Genomic DNA, 16308 nt, shown 5'->3' on the forward strand with positions numbered 1-16308 from the left:
TACAAAAGCTCCCAAATAGTAAGTTCCTAAGAATAAACTTAGTTTTAAAAGTTTAAGACTTGAGCACTGAAAATGACAAGACATTTTTCAGAGAAATTTGTAAAATGTGTCCCATTTTTTGTGGATTGGCAGACTAAGTATTGTCAGAATGTCAATTTTGACAATTGAGTTATAGAGTCAATGCAATCCTGATAAAATATTTCTTTGTCAAAATTGTTTATGATGCTAAAATTTATTTTTTTAAACTAATTTTTAATAGTCAAAAAATTTAAAATAATAACATTGCAAGACTTGAAGTACAAAAATCAGGACAGTGCAATATAATTGTAAGAATAGTCATATAAATAAATGGAACAGAATAGAACATCTAGATAATAGATCTATACATATATGGCCAATGGATTTTTTTGTAATGGTGGCATCATAATTTAATGGAGGAATAACAGTATTTTCAATTCATTGTGCTGGAAAGAAAAAATGGGAAAAAATGAGAATGGAAAGTTAGGCAGGGGAAATTAATATGAAAAACAAGACCTCAGTCTCTATTTCATACTTCAGCCACAATTTATTCAAGGTTGATTATGACTTTTATTGTGGTGGCTTCCTTTGACCTCCAAATAATCCATCCTTGATTTTTCTTAGTTGCTGTGGATTGATACTCACATTGCCTGTCCGGTCATTTTGTCACTATTAACACAATTTTTTAATTAACCATCTTCATATCTGTGTGGAGACATGTCTCTTTGTCTGCCACTCTAACTTTGCCACTTACATTAATTTCATAAATCTTGTTTCTAGAATTAAGATCTGCCATCTGACTTCTATAACTATTCTATCATACCCTTGCTCTTAATGAACCTAATTCTGAAATGATATTACCTGCTATGATCTTTGACCTGTAGAGGAGAGCTACCACCAAGCTTTTCAATAACTACTATTCCTCACTATTATTAAATTTCTCATTTCTCTAATACAAAGTATCCATTTTTTTTTTTGTCAGTTTGTGGATGTTCTGGACTTACATAATATTGTCCAGTCTTGCAAACCCAACTTTTTGGTCTGTTTCTTTCCTTCTTCCCCATCTACTATAGCAATTTCAGAGTTTATAAGTCACTTAATATGGACTGTCTCTTTCTCCAAGTTTCCTATAGGCTATTCTAGCAAAGTATTAGCACTCTCTTCTGCAGTCTTTGATGTAATGTGCATTATATTCCATTCTCTTGGTCCAGCACCCTCAGTATCCAGTTTAATTGTACATGTCATAGTTCATGACAGTGAATTTAAGCTAGATCCTGCAGCTCCATGTAGGGTATAAGCCCTGCCCCTTTTCCCTTAGAAAGCCAACATTTTCTTAGCTCAGTTTTGTTGTGAAATGGTTATAGATCTGGTGACCAGGAGGGCAGGTAGGGACAAATCATGAGAACAGGTATTTTATCTTACAAGGCAGAGGACTTTCCATTGACTTCAAGCAACAATGGAGCACTAGTCTCTCACAAGAAGGAGTATGCCACTTCTGTGCATCCAGATAGTTAAGGGATTCTGGAACTTCAATATTTTCAAGTGCTTTATTCCAAATGTCCGCATTTCACATTCCAGAGTACTTTTCTTTATAATCATATCTTTAACCTCAGCATAGCAGACCTGGCTGCTTTAAGATTTTAACCTACTTTCGAGCTCTGCTACTCTTATAATTAAATACTGGGCTACTGGGCCTGGTCTTCTGCTTTTTCTATCTTTTGACTGGAGGAGACTGGAATCTGTTTATATGCCAGCAATAAATTATGCTGGCATATTATGAGGCAGACTGCCCTCAGAGGGAGTAGGATTCACACCTTGGGAATCCTCAGAACTAGCTTACAATTTTCACTATTAAACAAATTTGGAATTTTTCTTCATTTGTTGAGGCAGTAATTATTTAAATACTCAGAAATAAATCTTGCTAAATATGTGCAAGGACTCTATACACAAAACTATAAATACAGGTATACCTTGGTTCTGTTGTTGTTTCTATTCCAAAACGCCACAATAAAATGAATATTGCAATAAAGCGAGTAACAACGTTTTTTGCTTCCCAGTGCATATAAAAGTAATATTTATACTATACTGTAGTCTATTAAATGTTCCATAGCACTATGTCTAAAATACAATGTAACCTTGATTAAAAAATATTTTATTGCTAAAAATGCTAATGATCAGCTGAGCCTTCAGTGAGTCATAATCGTTTTGCTGGTGGAAAGTTTTGACTCTATGCTGATGGCTGCTGACTAATCAGGGTGGTTGTTGAAGGTTAGGATAACTGTGGCAATTTCTTAAGAGAACAATGAAGTTTGCTGCATCAATTGTTCCCTTCAGGAAGGATTTCTCTATAGCATGCAATGATATTTGATAGCACTTTACTCACAATGGAACTTCTTTCAAAATTGGAGACAATCTTCTCAAATCCTGACAAGGCTTTAATAACCAAATTTATGTAATATTCTAAATCTTTTGTTGACATTTCAATAATGTTCACATCATCTTTTCCAGGAGTAGTTTCCATCTCAAGAAACCACTTTCTTTACTCATTCAAAAGAAGCAACTCCTCATCTGTTCAAGTTTATCATGAGATTGCAGCAATTTAGTCACATTTTCAGGCTTCACTTCTAATTCTAGATCTCTTGCTATTTCTACCATATCTTCAATAACTTCCTTCACTGAACTTTTGAACCCTTCAAAGTCATCAATGAGGGTTGGAATAAACTTCTTCCAAATACCTGTTAATGTTGATATTTTGACCTCCTCCTATGAATCATGGATGTTTTTAATGCCATGTGGAATGCTAAGCTCTTTCCAGAAGGTTTTCAACTTACTTTGCCCAGATCCATCAGAGGAATCACTATCTATGGCAGCTATATGGGCTTACAAATTTTTTCTCAAATAATAAGACCTGGAAATTAAAAATTACTCCTTGATCCACGAGCTACAGAATGGACATTGTGTTAGCAGGCATGAAAACAGCATTCACCTCCTTGTACATCTCCATCAGAGCTCTTGGGTGACCAAGTATATTGTTGATGAGATGCAGTAATATTATTTTTCTGAGCAGTAGGTCTCAACAATGAGTTTAATATATTCAGTAAACCACACTGTAAACAGATGTGCTATCATCCAGGCTTAGAGAGCACAGGGAAAGTAGATTCAGCATAATTCTTAAGGGCCCTAAAATTTTTAGAATGACACAAAAGCTTCAACGTCAAATTAGCATCATCACTGCATTAGACCCTGACAAGAGGGTCAGCCTTTCCTTTGAAGCTTTGAAGGCAGGCATTGACTTTCCAGCTATGAAGGTCCTAGATGGTATCTTCTTCCAATATAAGGCTGTTTCATCTACACTGGAAATGTGTTTTTTAGTGTTGCCACTTCCATCAATAATCTTAGTTAGGTCTTCTGAATAACTTGCTGTAGCTTCTCCATCAGCACTTGCTGCTTCATTTTGTACTTTTATGTTATGGAGGTAGCGTATTTCCTTAAACATCATTAACTGACCTCCTCTAGCTTCAACCTTTTCTTCTGACACTTTCTTACCCCTCTCAGACTTCATGGAATTAAAGAGACCTTGAACTTTGCTCTGGATTAGGCTTTGGCTTAAGGAAATGCTATGACTGATTTGATCTTCTATCCACATCACTACAACTTTCTTCATACGAGCAATATGGCTATTGCACTTTCTTGTCATTTGTCATTAAATGTGCCACTGCAGTACCATATTTTAATTCTTTTTGAGCACTTTTTTCTTTTAATTTACAACTTTGCTAACTGTTCGGCACCAGAGACCTAGCTTTCATTCTATCTTGGCTTTAGGCAGGCCTTCTTCACTAAGCTTAATTATCTCTAGCTTTTGACTGAAAGTGAGAGACCTGCAGCTCTCCATTTCTCTTGAACACCTAGAGACCATTGTAGGGTTGTTAATTGGGGTAATATCAATGTTATCGTGTCTCAGGGAACAGGGAGTCCTGAGGAGGAGAGAGATGGGGAAAGGGCTGGTCAGTGGAGCAGTCAGAACACATACAACCTTTAGCAATTAATTTCACCATTTTACATGAGTGATATTTGTGGTGCCCCAAAATAATTCCAATTGACCCTTGAAAACTGCAGGGTTTAGAAGCATTAACACCCTGCACAGTTGAGGACTTATGTATAACTTTTGACTCCCCCAAAACTTAACTAATAGCTTACTGTTGACTGAAAGCCTTACTGATAACATAAACAGTTGACGAGTATGTATTTTGCATGTTATATATATTATATGCTGTGTTCTTGCAATAAAGCTAGAAAAAAGTGTTATTAAGAAAATCACGAAAAATAGAAAATATATGTTCTGTTTATTAAGTGGAAGCAGATCTTTATAAACGTCTTCATCCTCACTGTCTTGACATTGAGTAGGCTGATGAGAAGGAAGAGGAGAGATTGGTCTTGCTGTCACAGAAGTGGCAGTGGCAGAAGAAAATCCATGTATAAGTACACCCATATATTTCAAGAACTCTGTGTTATTCAAGGGTAAACTGTGCAGTAGAAATATCATAGATCAATGATCACAGATCACCATAATCAATATAATAACGAAAAAGTTTGAACTACTGCAAGAATTACCAAAATGTGACAGAGAGACACAAAGTGAGCACGTGCTTTTGGAAAAATGTGCTCATACACTTGCTTGAAGCAGAGTTGCCACAAACCTTCAGTTTATAGTAAACACATTATCTGAAAAGGACAATCAACTGAAGCAAAATAAAAAGAAGTATGACTGTATAGTATTGAGAAAAAAATAGGGAGGACACTTGAGATTCATATCCCAGAATCTAAAATATGTACTTTCCAAAGAAGACATTTAAGTAGCCAGAATCATATGAAAACCGTGTAAGGAGGGAACTCAAGGGGGATCCTGGGGTGCTGGCAGTATTTTATTCTTGGTTACTTGAAGGATTTTTGGCAATAATGTATTGAATTGGGCATTTCTATTTTGTTTGCTTTTTTGCCTTTTGTTCGTTTCTTTGTTTGTTTTTGAGACGGAGTCTCGCTCTGTCACCCAGGCTGGAGTGCGGTGGCGCGATCTGGGCTCACTGCAAGCTCCGCCTCCCGGGTTCACGCCATTCTCCTGCCTCAGCCTCCCAAGTAGCTGGGACTACAGGCGCCCGCCGCCACGGCCGGCTAATCTTTTTGCATTTTTAGTAGAGACAGGGTTTCACCGTGTTAGCCAGGATAGTCTGATCTCCTGACCTCGTGATCTGCCCGCCTCCGCCTCCCAAAGTGCTGGGATTACAGGCGTGAGCCACCGCGCCCAGCCTGCGTTTTACCTTTTTTATACTTCACAATAAAAAGGTAAGAAAAAGAAAAATGGCATATTATGATTGAGGGTAATAATAATTCAGTTGAAATAGATTGTGGCTACCTCAGGAACACAGCTTGCTGGTGAGTGTTGGTTGCAGCTAGACTTTGATGTGGTAGCTGTAATGAATGCTTAATGTATCCCATCATTCAGGGCTGATCTATAGCATCGCAGATAGCACACTGGATGAATAAAGAAAAATCCCCATTTCCTATGTGAGACTTGCGGTATCCCTCCAGCAGCCTATACTGGGAAAACCTAACATCAAGCCAACTAATAAAGGAAAAATGTTTAAGGGTCCAATTCCGGTATCAAAGAGCAAGGCAAAGAAAGGATTTAGAACCAATAAGTGTACACCAATAAAGTTATAGTACAGTGAATACATCATATACACTTCAAAATGTGTATTTGGCAGGTATTGGGTATAATTTTTTAAAATTTAGTTTAGCTTAAGTGATTGAGAATGTGACGGTTAATTTTATGTGTCAACTGGACTGGGCCATGGGGAGTGCCCAGATGTTTGGTTAAACTTTGTGGGTGTGCCTCTGACAGTGGCCTCTGGATGATTAACGTTTGAATAGATAGACTGAGTGAGATTTCCCTCCCTATTGCGGGTGGCCATCTTTCAATCGATTGAAGACCTGAATAGAACAAAACAGCTGAGTAAGAGAATTCACCTGCTGACTGCTTGGGCTAAGACACCAGTTTTTTCAGTCCACTGGAGTGAAATTTACACCATTGGCTCCCCTGATTCTCAGGACTTCAAACCTCAGACTGGAAGTACACTACTGGCTCTCCTGGGTCTCCAGTCTACCAACTATAGATCTTGGGACTTCTCAGCCTACATAATCCCATGAGCTAATTCCTTATAATACATCTAATTTTATATATCTATATCTACATCTGTCTCCTATTGATCCGTTTTCTCCGAGGAACTCTAACACAAATAATGTTCAACCTTCTAAATACTCACTGATTTTGTGTCTTCTTTTTCTACCAATTCTTGAGTCAACTTTTGGAATTATCTTATCATAATTATGAAACTGTTTATGTCTTTCTCTTCACTTATACTCTTCAACTTTTCATGTATTTTGAAGTTCTGTTATGAGGTACTTGTATATTTAGGATAATTTATAATTTGAATTGATTTTTAACATTATTTAAGATTTCTTTTTATCTTCAATAATGGTCTTGGTCAAGAAGTCAACATTTTACTTTTTTTAGTATTAATACAGCTATTACTCCAGCTTTCTTTTGATTAGTGCTTGTGTGATTATTTTTTACCACCCTTTTGCTTTTAATCTTTTTGTCTTTATTTTTAATGTACATATTTTGAAAATTGTTTTTTAATCTCTTTGCATGGTTAAGATAACAGCTCTTGCTTTTAAATAAAATATTTAACCCACTTTCATTTAATGTGATGGTTGATATGGTTAAGTTTAGTCTACCATTTTTTGTTGTTTCTGTTTGTCACATCCGTTCCTTTTTCTTTTTTTTTTTAAGTATTGCTTCTGTATTCCTCTTTATCTCATCTGTATTCTTTGTTTTCTTTTTTAATGGCTGCTCTTTGGTTTAATACATTAATTTCAAATTATTATAATCTATCCTCATATGATTTTATAGCACTTTACATATAGCCTAAGAAACCACAACTTATTTTCATTTTCCTTTTCCATCCTTTGTGCTATTTTTGCTATACATTTTCATTCTGCATATGTTACAAACTCTACCACATATTTTTAACATTTTGGTTTTAAACGTTTAATAATTTTCCTAAAAAAATAGAAAGAAAACTTGTATCTTATGTTTATCTACATGTTTACCATTTTGAGTACTGTTCATTGTAGAAGAGGAACAATAAGTATCCTATTTTGCTGTTGTTTGCTTGTTTTAATAGACTTTATTTTTCAAAGAAGATTTAGGTTCACAACAAAACTGAACTCAAAGTGCAGAGACTTTCCATATACACTCTGCACCTACAAATACATAACCTCTCCCATGATCAACATCCTCCATCAGAGTGGTACATTTGTCAAAACTGATAAACCTATGTTGACACATTATTCCTTTACGTCCATCTTTTATATTAGTGTTCACTCTTGGTGTGGTCTATTCTGTAGGTTTGAACAAATACCTAATGGCATATGTCCACCATTGTACCATCATACAGAGTAGTTTCACTGCCTTCAAATTCCTTTGTTCTCTCTCTATTTATTCATCCCTTCTCCCAGTCCATGGCAACCACTGATCTTTTAACTGTCTTCATAATTTTGCTTTTTCAAGAATATCACATAGTTAGAATCATATAGTCTGTAGCCTTTACAGACTGGCATCCTTCACTTAGTAATAGATATTTAAGTTCCCTTCATGTCTTCCCATGGCTTGATAAATCATTTATTTTTAGCACTGGATAATATTTCACTGCCTGGATGTACCACAGTTGATTCATTCATTCACATACTAAAAGATATTTTGGTTACTTCCAAGTTTTGGCATTTATGAAAAGAAGGTGCTATGACATTCATTTGCAGGGGTTTTTGTTGTTGTTAACATAAGCTTTTTACTCCATTGAGTAAGTAACAAGGAGCATCATTGCTGGATTGTGTATTAAGAGTATATTTACTTTTGTAAGAAACCACCAGACTGTCTTCCAAAGTGACTCTACCATTTTGCATTCCTGCCAACAATAAATGAGAGTTTCTATTATTCCACATCCTCAGCAGCATTTGATGTTGTCAGGGTTCTGCATTTTGGCCATCTATTAGGTGTGTAGTGGTATATCATTATTGTTTTAATTTGCATTTTTTATGACATATGATGTAAAGCATTTATAAAATGCTTTTTTGCTCTCTGAATATCTTCTTTGGTGAGGTGTGTCTGTTCCAGTCTTTAACCCATTTTTAAAGTTAGGTTATTAATTTTCTTTTTGTATAATTTTATAAGTTCTTTGTATATTTTAGATAATAGTCATTTATCTGCTATGCCTTTTGCAATTATTTTTTCCCACTCTGCAGCTTGTCTTTTATTCTTTTCATGATGCCATTTGCAGAACAGATGTTTTTAATTTTAATCAAATCCAGATTATCAATCATTTCTTTCATGTATGGTGCCTTTGGTGTAACATCCAAAAAGTAATTAACAAAGCCATGGTTCTACAGATTTTCTTTTATGTCATCTTCTAGGAGTCTTATTGTTTAGCATTTTACATTTAGGTTTATGACCCATATTGGCTTGATTTTTTGTGATGGGTCTAAAATCTGTATCTACGTTCATTTTCTTTGCAAGTAGATAACCAGTTTTTCCAAAGACCTTTGTTGAAAAGACTATCTTTTCTATATTGTATTGCCTTTGCTCCTTTGTCAAAAATTATTTGACAATATTTATGTGGGTTTGTTTCTGGGCTTTCTTTTCTATTCCATTGATCTGTCTATTTTTTTTTTTTTACCAATACCATATTATATTGATTATTGTAGCTTTATAATATGTCTTGCCATTATCTAGTTTTTTTTATGCTCTTGGATTGGAGCAAGGCACAAAGTGCTGTTGCAGTCCACGCACATTGTTGCTTATCTGCCATCTCACCTGTATGGCATGCATTGACACTCAGCAATTATAAATAATTTAGGCAAACTCCATGGATATTTTAAACTTACTTGGTTTTGTCCTAGATTAGAGTGTTGTACAAAACAACAGGTAGGGTGAGAACAACTTTTATAATTACTCATATCTCCTGAAGTATGTTAAAAGGAATCTAAATCAGAATTCTAGCAACACTTCCTGGATTTCATGGTTCATTTTCCCAGTTATTTTTACCTAGTGTCTCTTCGACACTCTCTTAAGCTTCTTTTTGCCAAACAGGTTAACCTTCCCTCTGTAAGATTTTATTTCTCTAAGCCCCTATTCACTTGGTTCTTACTTTATTTCTCTCCCTTTTTTCTTCAGCTCTTACATGGATTCACCTTCTTTTCCTCTGGGCTTTTCATGGATTCTGCTTCATAAATGAGATACAATAACGGTGGGATGATTCACAGATATTCTCAAAGTCCTCATTTAAAAAATCTAGATACATATTGCAAATAACATTTGTTAATGTTAAATTTATTTTGAGAATGCAAACATGTTTCCTGTCAACTTAAATAATCATTGACATTTACTTTTTAAATATAATAGCAAACACTATTTCAAGCATAGTATTTTATATATTTTATCCTAAGTACTTGTATCCTAAGCAGTTTATTCTAAATCATTTTATTATAAATACTTTATTCATTTTAAGTCTTCTTAACAACCCTGTAAGAAATGTAAACACTCTCATTTTATAGATGAAGAAACTGACATAGAGTAGTGTTTGGTTAAGTTGTTAAAGATCATAAATCAATAAGATTATTATTTCTGAATAATAGTCATATAGAAATGTGGACTCTGAACCCAATGAGTTTGCCTCCAGAAACTTAGAGATCAACATACAGCCTCACTCCTCATGTTTGTGTTATAAGAATCCTGCCTCATGCCTAAAGTGATAAAAATTTGTTAGTGTACATTATTATGAATAATAGATGAAAATTTTCTGCTGAGTTGAATAACATAGTTCAGCATAAGAAGAAATATATTTAGCAAGATAATTTTTACTACTCAACATAAACTTCCCTGAAGTCCTCTGCTGAAATACCCTGTCTTCTGCCTTCTGTTGTTTTTGTGCTTACTTGATCATTAGAATCCACAGCTGGGGTAATTAGCAAGCAACAAATAAATGACTAAATAATTGTTGGGGATTTTATATTACCTTGTGAGATTTTTAGAAAAAAAAATCAACAAAAACATGTAACAACATTTTTAAAAATCCCATAATACCTGTCTTTAAGGTCCTTGCAAAATATTGAAAGAATAATACATAATAAAGCACGTATACGAAGACTGGAATTGAGCCCAGCAACCTACAAAAAATAACTACAACTATCAATGTAGTTGAGAGATAAATTTACAGTCTACCCTCTAGGAAGTTATCTAGGAACAATAAACTGGGTAACTATAAAAGGAAAACCTCCTGAAATTTCACTGGGACAGATGTGCTTAACCCTTTTAATTACCATCATAGATGAGCACTGTTAGGGTGGGGAGATTGGCTGCTAATTGGGTTTGACGTTGGAATTTATCCCACTTTTCATTAGAAGACAATGTGGGAAATTTTACAAAAAACTAAATCATTGGATTATTAAAATGAATTATTATTGGAGTCATGCATTGGGATAATATTCAGTCAATCATTGACTTTTAAAATTGATTTTCTAGCATGTGCTATAAACTTTTTAAACATTGAGGAGAGAGTAGTAAACAAAACATGCAAATCCCATGCCTTTATATAGCCTACATTCTGGTGGAGAGATAAAAAATAAAGCAATAGAAATGTATTACATGATATAAATGATATATATGGTCAGGGAGTATACAGTTGTTGTGATAAAGGATGCAGTAAGAATGGAGAGCATACCAGGTTCTCCAGGAAGGCCTCTCTGAAGGGCAATATTTGAGAGAGAACTGAACAAAGCAAGAGACCAAGGGATGTTACTATTTGTGGAAAATAGAAGCAAAGGCTGAGGAAACAGCAAGCTCAAATGTCTGAGAATAGAGTATGCCTGGGATGTTTGAGGAATTAAAAAGAGGCCAGTAAGATGATGGCATATATGAAATTGCCAAAGAATATTTATTGAAATGGAATAATGTTTGTGATAAATAGCCAAATAAAAAAGAAAATTCAAAATAGTGTACATAATGTTATATACAAAAATTCGTAGGTATGAAAGAAAATAAAACTATAGCAAAAATATGTTATATACATAGATTTAAAGATATGTAGATATATGTAAAAATGTGAATATATGTGTGTGTGTATATACATATATATATGACATACCATTTACCAAATATATTACCAGTTTTAATTTAATCACCTGTGCATTTGGTTTTTTCTTTGCTTGCTTTTCTGTATATCATTAATTTTATGTATTATGAGTGTCTTAATTTAAAATTTATCTAGTGAGCATACCAGAGCTTTATGAGCTTAGTTCTGCTAAGATATTGAACCTCTGCTTTGATTTTTATAAGTAGCATTTACATGACATCAAAGGCAGAATGAGAAATAGAGTATAGGGATATGAAGCTAAAGTCAATTGGATGATAGAAATTTATAGAATAAAACAAGCAAATGAATGTACTGGGAGATGTATACAATAAACAAGTTTAAAACTTAAGAGATAAGCCAAACAAGGAATAGAAAGGGATGTAATAAACCTAGTAAAGAATGGTTCTGGGGGCTTAGCAATGAAGAAGTGGTATATAGCATTTCGATGGATAATCAGGCAGAACCTTAACATGATTGCTGGCATTAACTTAATAGCAATACAAAGTAAATGAAACATTTACCAGAAATTTAACATCCATTTATCATTATGGGTTATCTTTAATCAAGGACATCTTTAATGAGAACTGTCTATAGATTCAAATGGGAAGTGTTTTCCACGAGAGGGTTAAACCTTGAATAGTTCAAGGACAATCAAACAAATGCATTTCCTTTATTCAACTGCATAACCTTGGAATTATGGAAAAATAAGAAAATCTTTATTAGCAAAATAACTTTTTTTCAATGAAGTCGGAAGAAACAATAGAATGTCTTGACTGTTTATTTGCTTGACCTGATACCAATCAGATTTGCATAAAAGAGAGAGATCAACTCATACAAATAATCAAGATGCCTTTGAGTCAGGATGCTATCCTCCAAAGTGGAATTTTATTTTATAGTAAAATTGGACAACTGGCAGTAAAATGGTCCAAACTCCTTTCTACTTATGCCATTAGTTTTGTTTATCACCTGAGACATCATAATTTTATTATGTGTTAAATGAGGACAGCAGCACTAGCCTCTATCAAGGAGAGGGAAAACAGTGATGACCATTCAATCCTGCAACAGGCATCAATGAAAAATAAGTTTTTTATTTTTATAAATCACGCAGTTTTTACGTGGCCACTGTACTTTCCCATATCCAAATATACCTGCAGTCTTTCTTGTAATAAGCATATCCATCTTTGTAGCTATTTAGAGGAGATGCATAGAAGAGAATAAAAAAACATTTGGGTGGATATATAAATCGTGTATATAGAAGTGTTCAGTTTTTTCTAATGGTGTGACTTTTCTTTTTTTTTGCATTGTATGAATTTTATGCTTTATATATTTATCACCTAGTGTATTAATAAAACCACCTTAAAGTCAGCACAGATGCAGTGTACCTTGCATAGTGAGTGTGTAATAATGACACAGATGCTGCCCCGTCTCTAGCTATGCTATTTTCATCTGCTCACGAGGTGCGCATCTGTGAATTGCTGTCTAAACATCATTACTGCAGTGTTGGTATTTACATGTTCAACCCCAATATCAGAACATGTAGTTTCTGTGTTTTCTCTAACAGTGTAGAAATGTCCCTGCCCTTGGAGTCTTACGGCTTGGGTTTGCTTCTTGTCCTTTCCCTTATTGTGTAATATAGTCTTTGTAGAATTCTTTTCTGTCACCCTTAATATGTGACTGATTATTTAAAAGGTTGTTATGGGATTTAGTAAACTTGACTATGTATAATCAGTTTTCAAAATATAAAACATTATCCAAATGTGTTGGTAACTGAAATGTCAAAATGTATAACTTCTGATTTGCTACTGTGTTTACAGCTTTTTGCTGTGTTATGCAGGAATAAGAAGTAGGAGGTAAGGTTTCTGACAAAATGTAACTAATGATCTAGTTAGCAAAACTATATTTATAATACAGAAAGAGAAATAATGCACATGGGAACAATAATGAAGAAAAACCATTATCAAAAGTAAAAGGGAAGTCATTTGGTAATCAAAGTTCAATGGACAAATAAAGATATGAACAGTAAGTGTGGTAAAAGGCAGTAAAGGAGGAAAACGAGTTTTGTGTTGAGAGGAATGTGAGCTGAAACTTGAGGAACTGGATAGACAGCGTATATGTGGTGTGAATCCTTCATGCAAAAGAGCTAAATCAACAAAGCCACGTGGAGAAAAGAGAAGAAAAGAAAAGAAACAAACAAAAAACCTTTGATTATATTTCACCAGGGATAGTGTATCAGGCTCTTGACATTTACGATTTGAAATAGAATAAAACACTTGTGTTGAATACTTGAAAAATGAACAAAGATCTAATGAATATCTTCAGGGAGTCTTTTTCCCCCCTTTTCTGTAGGTGAATGCAAAATATCTAAATAGCAAAAATGGGAGTTGGGCTGAGACACAAAACAAAGTTGTGATAGATAAGGATAAACAAATATAGAAGTAAGATGTCATAGAGAAAGCTTAATTTGGGGTTGTTGAAATTTCATTCACTGATATAATTTTAATAGGTAACAACCAATTCCTCATGAGAATAAAATGTGGGAGGGAGATGGACATAGACAAAGTACAGAAGAACAATATATACTAGATTTTTTTTAACCTGAAATGTCTGAATCGTTGTTGCAAACAGATTTTGGCTTTGCAACAGCATCTAGTCTGGAAGTGTTCACTTTTCTCAGTTCATTATAAATAGCTAAAATAACTTTTTAGGACAACCAAATTCTCTGTTATCTGGCCCAAATTCAGTTTCAGGTGATACAGCAACGCCAGTGTTGATAGAACAGTTACTCATAGCACCTCCTTTAATGCAAAGTACAGAGTAGCCAGGCACGATAAATATTGATGGTGGTGACACCAGACTATGATAAAATGTTTCTTTCTACTTCTCCTTTTGTTAGCCTTTCTCTGTCCTTCTCATTTCAAGCTTCCCCTCTTATCCATGCAAGATGAATACCCATGGTCATTTAATCACCTTCCCTCCTCAGTCCTACAGACTGCTATGCTTTATATTTTTATTTACAGTTTGATTTAGGACCATATTTTAAAGATTTATTTGCACGGTACATCAAGTTTTAAATAAAACATGCAGTGAAATTTTAAGTTGTATCTCTAATATTCCATTTGTATCACTAATTCATTAGTTTTGTCACTGAGATAAATTATACAACCAGCTTAAGTTATACAGCTGATGTGAATCCCTATTTTAATCTTTGAACATAAACAACTCTATTAATAGTAGCAGTTTGTTCATAAGAACTGAGTCTATATGTTAATCTATATGTTAATCTACAATCTTCTTATTCCTTACCATATTCTATATTCCAATGTCATATCTGAAAATGACATTTCCAATATAGATTTATATTCTCAGAAATTGTTTTGCTTCTGTCATCCATTCGTTCATTTAACTCATATATCCATTCAACATTGATTGGGTGTCCACTATGCACTATGCTGAAAACTGGGCTCATAGTAGTACAGAAAACTATCATAGTCCCTATTGTCATGGAGGTTCCTAATATTGGAGAGATAATAATAGAAGAGAGACGGTACTGTTAAGATGCGTGAGTGTCTGAGCCCCTACCTTAATCCTTGTGTTTTGCAGGGCTACATTCAGGTTCTCCTTTGGTTCTGCCCCTCCTCATGGGGTGAAGAAATTGCAGGGCCAAGTATATGAAGTTAACAATTTCAATACCATGCTTTGGATATCCGGGACGCCGGTGTTCCCTGCTCATATGACCCTAAACCTACTTCTTCCCTGGATCAATCCTCTGACAGCTTACCTTGCAGCCCCAATGCTATTCATATCCTTAAGCCTGAGTGTATTCACAGCCCAGAGATCTGCACTGGAGGTTCCCTCTAGTGCTGAAATATTTAGAGGTAGTAAAAGAATGAGTCAGACCATTTACTTGGGGCCTCTATTTGTTTTCTGGTCCCAGGTCCTGCAAATAATGGATAATAAATAATATAAATAGGTGCAAAAGTAAACAATTAAAGGCTGATGTTATGTAAAGATGGATTAATTTGCAGCTGATTTGTAGTGCCTCTATTCTTATCTCCAGGGAGGACTAGAAGTCTGGTCGAGATAGGAATCCCTTGGCCAGCATAGGGAGTAAGTGTACTAAATATTGATTTATGGTGTGCTATATTAAGTTTGAGACTCCCCTGGAGGCACCCTATATCATCTTGTCTACACCGTTTAGTAAAATTTAATAGAGTGATAGTTCGTACCTGGCTTACCGAGTTAAAACGCCTGGGTTTAGCTATGTGACCAGTAAAGAATAAAAGACTCCTCAGTAATCTTGTGCCTTGACACAGAAGGGTCTTGCATGGATCCTGTTGATTTGCAATCCAAAGACAGGAGCATCCAGAGAAACTGGGGAAGGGTCCAGGAAACTGTACCCAGACATGTCAAATCCCTTTGATGTTTACCTATGCTTTTTTAATCCCTTTGCCCTACACAGTTTACCTTTATTAAAGCCTTTATTAGTATATCCTGTAGACTCTTATGAATCCTTTCAATTACCTAGTGTGTAATTCATGCAGATGCAGATGCAATAAAAATGTAAAGAATGAATTGGGATGGGGAATAATGGGGGAAATAAACACTACTTTAGTTCGGAGGCCTTGTACGGCCTCTTTGAGGAATTAGTATTTAACTTGCGATTCAACGGATAAAACTGAGCTGCATCCATGCTGAAACCATGAAGGGCACGCGAATCAAAGGAAAGAACGATAGTACGTTTGGAAACGTTTTTCAATTTAGACTTTTTTTTTTTTTTTTTTTTTTGCTTTACTTTAAAATGGAAGGTAGGCTGATACAAGTTGACTTTACACAAAGGACACCCTAATATAACCTTTTGTATTTCCAGCATTATTATCTGTATTCTAGAAAAGAGACACTCAGTTGCCCTTCAGGTCATCTAAGTGAGTAGGCGCCCAGTATCACATTTGAATTCCTTGTAGAAGTAATCAAGGGAATGGAACATGAAGCAAGAAATGACTTAAAAACCCAAGACCTGTCTAAACGAAGGGATAGAAATTTCTTT

General features: G+C 34.8%; 1 long non-coding RNA gene across 1 annotated transcript in view; it reads right to left on the reverse strand.

Annotated features, from left to right (window-relative positions):
• LOC135967433 (uncharacterized) overlaps positions 1–15035 on the reverse strand; it is a 58012-nt gene extending 42977 nt beyond the window's left edge. The window contains exon 1 of the long non-coding RNA XR_010581562.1: positions 14844–15035. This is a non-coding gene — a long non-coding RNA (uncharacterized lncRNA). The remainder of the gene's footprint in view (positions 1–14843) is intronic.
• Between the last annotated feature and the right edge of the window lie 1273 nt (positions 15036–16308).

This window comes from Macaca fascicularis, chromosome 15 (assembly GCF_037993035.2).
Source record: "Macaca fascicularis isolate 582-1 chromosome 15, T2T-MFA8v1.1".
Taxonomy (NCBI): Eukaryota; Metazoa; Chordata; class Mammalia; order Primates; family Cercopithecidae; genus Macaca; species Macaca fascicularis.